Source organism: Petromyzon marinus, chromosome 50, assembly GCF_048934315.1.
Source record: "Petromyzon marinus isolate PM22_M1 ecotype Great Lakes invasive population chromosome 50, UKy_Petmar_22M1.pri1.0, whole genome shotgun sequence".
In the NCBI taxonomy this organism is placed as follows: Eukaryota; Metazoa; Chordata; class Hyperoartia; order Petromyzontiformes; family Petromyzontidae; genus Petromyzon; species Petromyzon marinus.
In genome coordinates, this window is record NC_133716.1 from 3,701,963 (window position 1) to 3,711,989 (window position 10,027).

A 10,027-nucleotide genomic window follows, 5' to 3' on the forward strand; every position below is an offset into this window, starting at 1 on the left:
CACACCATACACACCCCATACACACACCACACACACCCCATACACACACACACCCCATACATACACACACACCAAACACACCCCATACACCCAAACCACACACACCCCATACACACACCCCATACACACACACACCACACACACCCCATACACACACCACACACACCCCATACATACACACACCACACCCCCCATACACACATACACCACACACACCCCATACACACACACACACCCCATACACACACACCCCATACACACACCCCACACACACCCCATACACACACCCCATACACACACCAAACACACCCCATACACACACCCCACACACACCATACATACACACACCCCATACACACACCCCACACACACACACCCCATACATACATACACACACCCCATACACACACCCCATACACACACCCCACACACACCCCATACACACACACCCCATACACTCACCCCACACACACACACCCCATACATACACACACCCCATACACACACACCCCATACACACACCCCATACACACACCCCATACACACACATACCCCATACACACACCCCACACACACCCCATACACACACACCACACACACCACACACACACACCACACACACCACACACACCACACACACCATACACACACACACCCCATACACACACACCCCACACACACACCCCATACATACACACACCCCACACACACACACCCCACACACACACACCCCATACACACACACACCCCATACACACACCACACACACCACAGACACACACCCCATACACACACACCACACACACCACACACACACACACCCCACACACAGACCCCATACATATACACACACACCACACACACACCACACACACCATACACGCAGCTCGCGCCTCATTCCTGAAACCTCAAACCGAAATAAAAAGGTGAAGGGGCAGCCCCGCAATTGGTCGCTCACGCCACTGCTGGCAGAAGGGGCCATCACGAGTGAGAGCTCTGGAGTGCCCCCCCCCCCCCCCCAGGTGTTTTTGGCCTACTCCTCCAAGCTAGCGAGACGACCTGTAAGGTGTGAGAGTGGCCAACCACACGGCGACCTACCCATCGAGTTCAAGTGAATGTTGTCCAACGGGGTGAGATGTCAATAGGCCAGCCGAGTCTCGCTTGCAAGGCTGACCCGGGTCACCCAATACACACGACTCCTTTGTACACCCACTGACGCATTGCACGGTACACACGCGGAGGTGAGCGGCGTGTGGGGGTGGGGGATTCAAGAAATGTGCCCCGTGGTTTGAACTGCCGCAAGGGGAGATAGAATTGAGCCCGCCGCCTCTAGATTGCAAGTCCGGCGTGCTGCCTCGTGGGGTGCGTTCATCCAGCAGTGGACTGACCATGGCTGATAATGATGAGCACTTGGCTTGCAAGTGCACTTGAGTAAACGGAGTGCAATGATTGGCCCGGGCCAACTGAACTCGTAAACATTGACGCGCTCAGAGACTGCTTGGCACGTGGTCGATACAAGTGAGGAGCGGTCAAAGGTTATTTTTTAAACAAGACAATAATTACAGCTGCAGTGGCCCAGCTCCAACGTTCATTCTAAAAAAAAAACCATGGGGACATTGCTGAAGTCGAAAAGCCTGAGAGCTGCCGTTTCTGTGGTTCCAACCACCTGCGTGTAGTGAGCTGATGGTCTCAGCCCGGTCACCTTTGTGGGCCACGGTGTCTAGGAGATGTTAACTACCTCGTCTGGTATACCGGAGGTCGTGGGTTCGATCCCGACCCTAACACCTGGTGTATATTTGGAGTTTGCGTCTCTCTGTCTCATCATCACGGTGGCTAGGAGATGTTAACTACCTCGGCTGATGTACAGGAGGTCGTGAGTTCGATCCCAACCCTGACGCCTGTATACTTTGAGTTTGCGTGTTCTCCCCGTGGTCGCGTGGATTGTTCTCCGGGTCCACCGATTTTTCCTTCCCAAAAACAAACCACATGCGTTTTAGAGAATTTGGCTGCTGTACATGCCGTTGAGCTATCATTTGCGGCCAGGTCGCTTCTGAAAAAGGGCTATACAGCTCAGTGGGCCTTATCTGGTAAAATAAAAAGTGGTAGTAGGACTAATCTGGATTTGAGGTTTTTGTGACTGCAGGGATCCATACTCTTCGGTTCTTTCGGTAAAGTCACGTAGGTATAAAACAAAATACATTATTTTGTGTTATACAATTTTACTGAAAGAACCAAAGAGTATGGCAGTAGAGGACTCTCCCCAGCTGCTCCTGTCCTGGTGTGACCTCTCAACTCCGTGATGTCGTCTCGCTTGCTGCTGCCATCTCTCCCGCGGTCTCTCTATCTGCTTCTCTTCCCTTCTCTCTTGGCTCTGCACTCCGGAGTTTTGAGAATCTATATTTATCCTGGAAGAATCCGATGCGCTACGAAGCTCTTTTCTCAGCTGTTCTCACAACGTGTGCTGCCCATTTGAGCAATTGGGTGACGACATTCAGTCGAGACTCAGAATAATCCGTGCCTGTGATTCCGTTCCCGGTACAGATTTCTCTCGTCACTGACATTCACCGTGGCTGGGAATCGAACTTAGGGTTGGCCGGGTTCGTAGTGCAGCGCGCTCACTATAGCGTTTCGGAATCAGTGGTAATCAACTTTCATAACAAGGGTCATGAAAGCGCACAACTCGCAGCCTTAAACTGCGAGATTATTGTTTTGCCCATTGTAAAAGCATATTTTCTGTAAAGCGATACACGGAGGCTCATAAAATATAACATCACGCAATCGCGGACACCAGGTATGCGCTCGTGGCCATTCAAAATTCAATAACGACTGAGCGGGCGGTGTCAGTCACGCACATCGCTCACGGCCGCTCCGTATTGTCCCCTACCCCCCTGTTAGTTCGTTCCCTGCACCCCGAGACGACGCTGCGTGTCCCGACTCGGCCGTCGATGCCACTCAGGCGAATTCCATGGAGCGGAGCGACGGCGCGCGGAGAAGGACATGAAAGACATTCCCCCACCACCACCACCAACCCACGCCTCTCTCCTTTACGCACGAAGAAACAACAACAAAATGAGAAACCCGCGAGCTAGTTTAGATTAATTTTAAAATAAATATATATTTCGATTTAAAGCTTTCGTGACTGCAAGGATTCATCTTCTTTGGTTCTTTCGGTAAAGTCAAGTAGAATGAGAATAAAATAATAAAATAAAATAACAATATAATTCTCACGACGTTTCGGCCACAACACAAGTGGCCTTCTTCAGGTGAAAGGAACAAACCTGTCGGGACGACAGAGCTTCAATGAACGCTGTTAAGATTCGCAGCGTCTTTTAAGCTGGTTGAGAGAAGTGAGGCACCTTGGCAAAGGGGTTTACATATCAAACAGGAGAATTTAGCATTGCTTAAACTGCGAGAATTTAGCATTGATAAATTCTCCTGTTTGATATGTAAACCCCTTTGTCAAGGTGCCTCACTTCTCTCAACCAGCTTAAAAGACGCTGCGAATCTTGACAGCGTTCATTGAAGCTCTGTCGTCCCGACAGGTTTGTTCCTTTCACCTGAAGAAGGCCACTTGTTTTGTGGCCGAAACGTCGTGAGAATTTTATTGTGTTATTTTATTATTTTATTCTCATTCCACGTGACTTTACCGAAAGAACCAAAGAAAAAAATATATATCTCGCGAATACATGAGCGGTGTAAACGTGGACGTGTCTGAGAAGACGAAGTTAGTTGGCCAAACATGCCGGTTGCAGGACCCCTCTCGAATGAGGAGTGGTGAAGCGAAGAGCACGTGTTGCTAGGCGCACGTACAGGCAGGCAAATCTGATCCCGTGATTACAAAACACTTTGCGGATTGCTCTTCTCCGTTGATGGGCCAGCGGTGAAAACTGCGCATCCCTACCATCAAGATTCGGTGTTTTAATTGGACGACCAAAGTTAACTTTCTACTTATGTGATGTATTTTAATGACCGCAGAGGTACGATGGGGCTGAACGATAACTCCCCACTGGAATCTGACTTGACAACCTTCATGCGACCGTGGCTCTGTGCCAAAGTGCTCCTGGGTAGAGTAACGAACAATAATCATCACCGTCACTAATGGTAAAAAAGTACAAATTGAGAGTGGTGGTGCAATGGTTTCAAATCGGTGACGTGGGATCGATTCCCGGCCACGGCCAACATTAGTGGCGAGTGATATTTGAACTGGTCCTGCTCCCCACCCACCCCAACCCGACTTCACTGACCCGCAATGACCAGCGTGGTGAAGTATGGTCAAAACAACTCCCAAGACTGACATAGCATGGGGAGGAGGCCTTCTTCCGACAGTGGGGTTACAAAAGGCTGTACGCTTTGAATGAGTGTTTGGGGTGCGATTTATAAGAAGGGCTAAGCGTCACAAACCAAACTGAATTAGCCTTAAAAGCCCACCGAGGCTTTACTAGGTAAATTCATCTATTTATTGTTGCTGGTGTATCAGGTGCACAATGCCAATGTCGAGGTCTGCTGTCCACAACGAGAGGGATTCCGCAGTTGAATGAACGCAGACCGCAGTGGTTCGCTGCGTGCTCCATAGCTTGAGTTCCATGGCCACAATCGCACTGATGTGGATTGTCTTTCATGCATCTCTATGGGTCTCTATGGGTCTCTGTATCTCTCTGAGTCTTTTGTGAGTCTATATGTGTCTCTACATGTCTCTATAGGCCCATATGTATCTCCAGTGAGTTTCTGTGTATGCCTATGTGTATCTATGGGTTTACTACGTAGTCCAGCGTTTGGGGAGCATGGCTACAACCGCACCATTGTGGCGATTGTTACTTAAAATTAGTTGATGAGTCATTGTCAAATTAAAAGCAAGCTATGCGCGTCAGTCCCGTGTGACACGGACGCGCGGCAATAGGTGACCGGCTCACTTTGAATGTCTCGCTGATATTTCGTTGCCAATAAATAAATGTGGGCTTTAGTTGCCACGGGTGAGCAGCGAGTCTTACACAAGGGGACGATCGTCGTCCAACCCCGCATGACCTCGCCTGCCCAGTGGCGCTGGCCGAACCGGCCGCACCTCGCCGACGTGACGCGGCAGAGGCAAGACCAGTCCGCCGTGGTTTTGTGACTTCTTTAAAACAAACGCGACTGTGGGATTCACAAACGCTGTATCCAAAACCCGCCCGCGCCCGCGCGCACGACACGCAGTGCTTGACGCGGATGACATGTCATTCAAGTTTGGTGATTAAACGAGACGCTCTTATTGCATTACTTTAACGCATTTCCTCGAAAATTCGGCGAAGCGGCATTGCGTTTTTCGTTTTATTTGATTTTAATGAAGGTGTGTGTCCGCGATCGTTTGAAGCAGGATGACGGCGAGGCCCGGCCACGTGGAGGACTCTGCCACCCAGGCGTGTGAGGCCAGGCAGGGCCCGGACTCTCTCGACGCTTTGCGGGTGGGCTGCCAGAGACTGCAGCAGGCGGGGTGCGTAGCGCAGTGGTGAGCCGACGAGCCGACTTTGATGCCCACTCACGGCCACCACCAACGCCAGTGGGGAATATCTGAACTTGTTCTGGGCCTCCCCTAGGTCGACTCAGCCTCAAATTAGTAGCTCGTGCCATGTGTGAACATCGCCACTGGGGAGACGAAGGCGGCCGGTCGTGGTGCTGGCCACCCAGCTCCTCGTTTACCGTGCCGGCCTTCATAGGTGCTACTCCTGACCGGCACCTGTCCCAAAAGTGTTGTTGAGGCTACAAGGAGGTATCTTTGTGTTTGTTGGTGACACTACTGCCCCACAAAAAAAACACAAAGCACCTGCCACTTATTTTATGTCATCAAACAAACTCCACCCCCTCCATTCCCAGTCAGTGACGGGGACGGCTGGCTGACAACGTTTAACGTATACAAACGTCGTGGGTTTTTTTGCGTGCGAAAAAAAATGAGAAGAAGCAAAGGGCGTCGAGAAGAAGCCGTCATCCAGCAGTGGATTGACACAAAACTGGCCGAACTGTGAACGCCGTGCCCTTGACTTGGTCGACCGGAGCCTAATATTGTCTGTACTGCATTGGCATCACGACCGGTGCCCAAAGAGCTCCCCCAGTGGGCCCTCGGGCTGCGTATTGTCCGGCGCAGTCGCTGGGATGTGCACCGCGCCCGTGACATCTCCGGGTACCGACCGCGATCGGGCGTGGGTTCAATTGGGGGCGAGGAGTTTGCAGTAGATTGACCCCTCCTGCTCCCTAGCGACGGGTAAAAGGCGCAGCCCTGCAATTTCTTGCTAACGCCACAAGAACACTGGACCAGGGGGACACCGGTTCGATTCGAGTTTGCACCTCCGATTAGTGTGGTTGGCTACGCACGGTGCGAAAGAAGTTCAAAATCCATACATACGCACCACGCCCGGGCTTCTTTGTCTCCCAAGTGGCGATGTTTACACATGGCACAAGGTACTCATTTGAGGCTGAGTCGATCCAGGGGAGGTCCGGAACCGGCTCAGATAATTCGTTACTGGTGTTGGCCGTGAGCCAGAATCGAACTCGGATAACTGGGTCCGCAGCACAGCGCGATAATCGCTGCACTACCGCTCCCCAGATGCACACCCACCGACAAACACCCACAGCTACACTGCAAGTAATTAGGCACAGCGAGCCAGAGTGAAATTAAACTTTAAAAATAGAACAAAATCTGGTGTGTCTGGTTAAACTACTTAACCCCAAACACCCCAAGCACATCCTATTTAGATGTGGAACATCGCCAACCAATCTAGAATGAAAAGCAATTAGGAGTTTCGTCTTGGTGTGTGTTTGGCTCAGAGGTCAGTGCACTGTGAGCCAGCACCGTTGAAAGCGTGAGTTCGAAACCAGGTTCCAGCCACCTGCGTGGAGTGAGCTGACGGCCTCAGCTCGGTCACCTTTGGACGGCACGGTGGTGAGATGTTAACTACCTCGCCTGGGATACATGAGGCCGTGAGTTCGATCACGAGCCTGACGCCGACTGTATATGTGGAGTATGCATGCCTCTCTCCCCGTGGTCACGTGGTTTTTTTCTCCGGATCCTCTGGCTTTCCCCTCCACATTTAGAAACATGTATTTAAAGTATTTAGCTGCTATACATTCAAAATGATCAGCCTCTTCGTTCAGCTATCATTTGTGGCCATATCCGATTCTGAAAAAGAGCTATGTAGCTCAGTGGGCCTGACCTGGTAAAATAAAAAAAGAATTCATAATATTATAATAGGGGTTTTCCCATTTTTTCTGGCAACAAAACTGAAACCTTTTTTTACTAGGATTCATGTCTGCATTAACCACAATACCTGCAGTCAAAATGCAAACAAAAAACACACTATGATAATATAAGCATTTTCTTTGGTTATTTCGGTAAAGTCACGTAGAATGATAATAAAATAATAAATTGATAAAATAAGAGACTGTCTGGTAGGACAGCGCTGTCCTACCAGACAGTCTCGCCCCCTTCACCTGATGAAGGCCGCTTGTGTTGTGGCCGAAACGTCGTGAGAATATTATTGTGTAATTTTATTTTATCAATTTATTATTTTATTATCATTCTACGTGACTTTACAGAAAGAACCAAAGAAGATGAATCATTGCAGTCACGAAAGCTTTAAATCGAAATATAAGCATTGTCCTTGAAACTGGTTGGTCCACACCAAGGGACGGCTTTCTTTTGAGCCTTGACCCAATTGATGCTCGACCAGATGACGCCAAAAGGCGTACAGCTCAAAGACAATGCACTATCAAAGTAATGAGGGCTCGGGGTGAGCATCTACATCATTAGACCTCCTTTGCCAGTACCAAAATATAATAAAATATAAAAAAGGGGAAAAACCCTATTATTATATTTTGGTACTGGCAAAGGAGGTCTAATGATGCAAAAGAATTCATAATAGTTTTACTGTACCGACCAAAATGAATCACTTGACATTTTAATTCCGCATTTCATTTCGCGGGAGAAAACTAAATCCAGCACTGAGAGTGGGGAAGGTGCTGACTCAGACGTCACTTTAATGGTACTCAGCAGTGGCTCTGTGACATCCACTTCCTCCACGGGTCTGTTCTCTAACACGAAGGCTCACACTGCTCTGCGAGAGATCACAATATAATATTATTCTCATGACACGACAATTGTAATACAATCTGGATAAAACTGGAGGAAAAAAAATATTGAAACGTACAAAAGGTAAAATAAATACTTCATATCTGAACATGCCCACGCCCCAACGACTTACGATGGCAGAACCCATTTTGGCATTCAATGTGGCCGATGGCTCTTCACCCAAAGTTCAAGGTGTGGCTCTGGCTAAATACCATTACACCCCCACGATGCGATCACTTAATTCAATCCACTGCTGGATGAAGTCCTCCCAATGCCCTGATGTGCCATGGGGGATGTTTGACCATACTTCACCACGCTCGCCAGTGCGGGCTCGTGAAGTGAGTTACGGGCAACGAGACCCGCTCAGATATCATTCGCCACTGATGTTAGCCGTGCCCGGAAATGGGTTGCCGTGTTCATAACGCCGTTTGCTAGACACTGCACCCTCTCTCCACCCCCCCCCCCCCCCCCACTCAGATAAGACCACTGGGTGTTCTAGGAATGGGATCGCACAGCAGAATGTGACGACCGCACGCTGTCTCCATGCCTCGTTCTACCATTTAACTATTTTAGTTCAGATTCAGGCCACAGACAGTGATATTGTACGTGTACGTATTCGGCCAATTTTGTCAATCCACTGCTGGATGAGGGGCCGCACAACCACCATGTGGTGTGGTGGTGTTGGTGGTGGAGGCGAGAGGCACGGATAAGACGTGGGAGCATGGTCACGACAACAACAATACACCCGGCTGCAGGGGACATTTACCTCCCGAACCGCTCACCCAGATCGATAGGGTTCGAGACCTGGGCTGCTTTTAAAATTTAAAACATTTCCCTAGCGACGTTCAGCAGCTGCTCGTGGTATTTCTTTAAAATACATTTAGTTGTTTAAAAAAAAAAACCTGCTTGGGCACAGCCGGATCAGTACCCTAGATAGTTTGAGGACAATTAATGAGAGTTTACATTTTGAATTTCTAAACAGTTTACATGTTATTTGTCTCTTAATTGTGATGCTTAAATTCGTCATTGTTATTTTTAACGTGAGGTTCGAGACACTCGCGTGTCCAGTTGCCTGGGTGAAAAGTTGCCCAATCCTGGCCAACTGGCTCAACAACTTTTTTTAAAAAAACCGGATTAACTAATTAATATTCTTGGTTCTTTCGGTAAAGTCACGTAGAAGAGAAACAATACTTTTTTATGATTTTATTGTTTCCCTTCTACGTGACTTTACCGAAAGAACCAAGCATATGAATCCCTGCAGTCACGAAAGCTTTAAATCAAAACTAAATAATAGTTTTGCGTATAATTCGAATAAAACACCCGCATCAACGCGAATGTTTGTCACGAAAAATAATTGGGAGACCTCAGTAATTCTAGATTTGAAGCTTTCGTGACTGCAAGGATTCATACTCTTGGTTTAACACGTGGTTTTATACGTGACATGACCGAATAAAACCGAGAGTATAGACCTCAGTAACCCAGCAGATGGCAGCAAAGTGGGGCATAGCAGCACCACAGTGACAGAGAGATTCCCCGTGTGGCCTTGAACGTGAGCAGGTCCTCCTCCTGCTGCTGTGTGTTGTTTCACACCTGATGACGGTTGCTTGTGTTGCGATCTATTATTATTATGTTTCTACCCACGTGACTTTAGCGAAAGAACCATAGAGTATGAATTCCTGCAGTCACGAAAGCTTCAAATCAATATTTAAAAGACTGTAAGGGGGGCAAGTGCTGTTAGCGAGCAGCGCCTATGAAGACCGGCACGGCACACGAGGGGGGTGGGCGTGCCAGCAACCACGCCCGACCGCCTTTGTCTCCCCAGTACTACTCATTTGAGGCTGAGTCGACCTAGGGGAGGCCCAGGACCGGTTCAGATGATCGTCACCGGTGTTGGCCGTGAGCGGGAATCAAACTCGGGACACCAGGTTCATA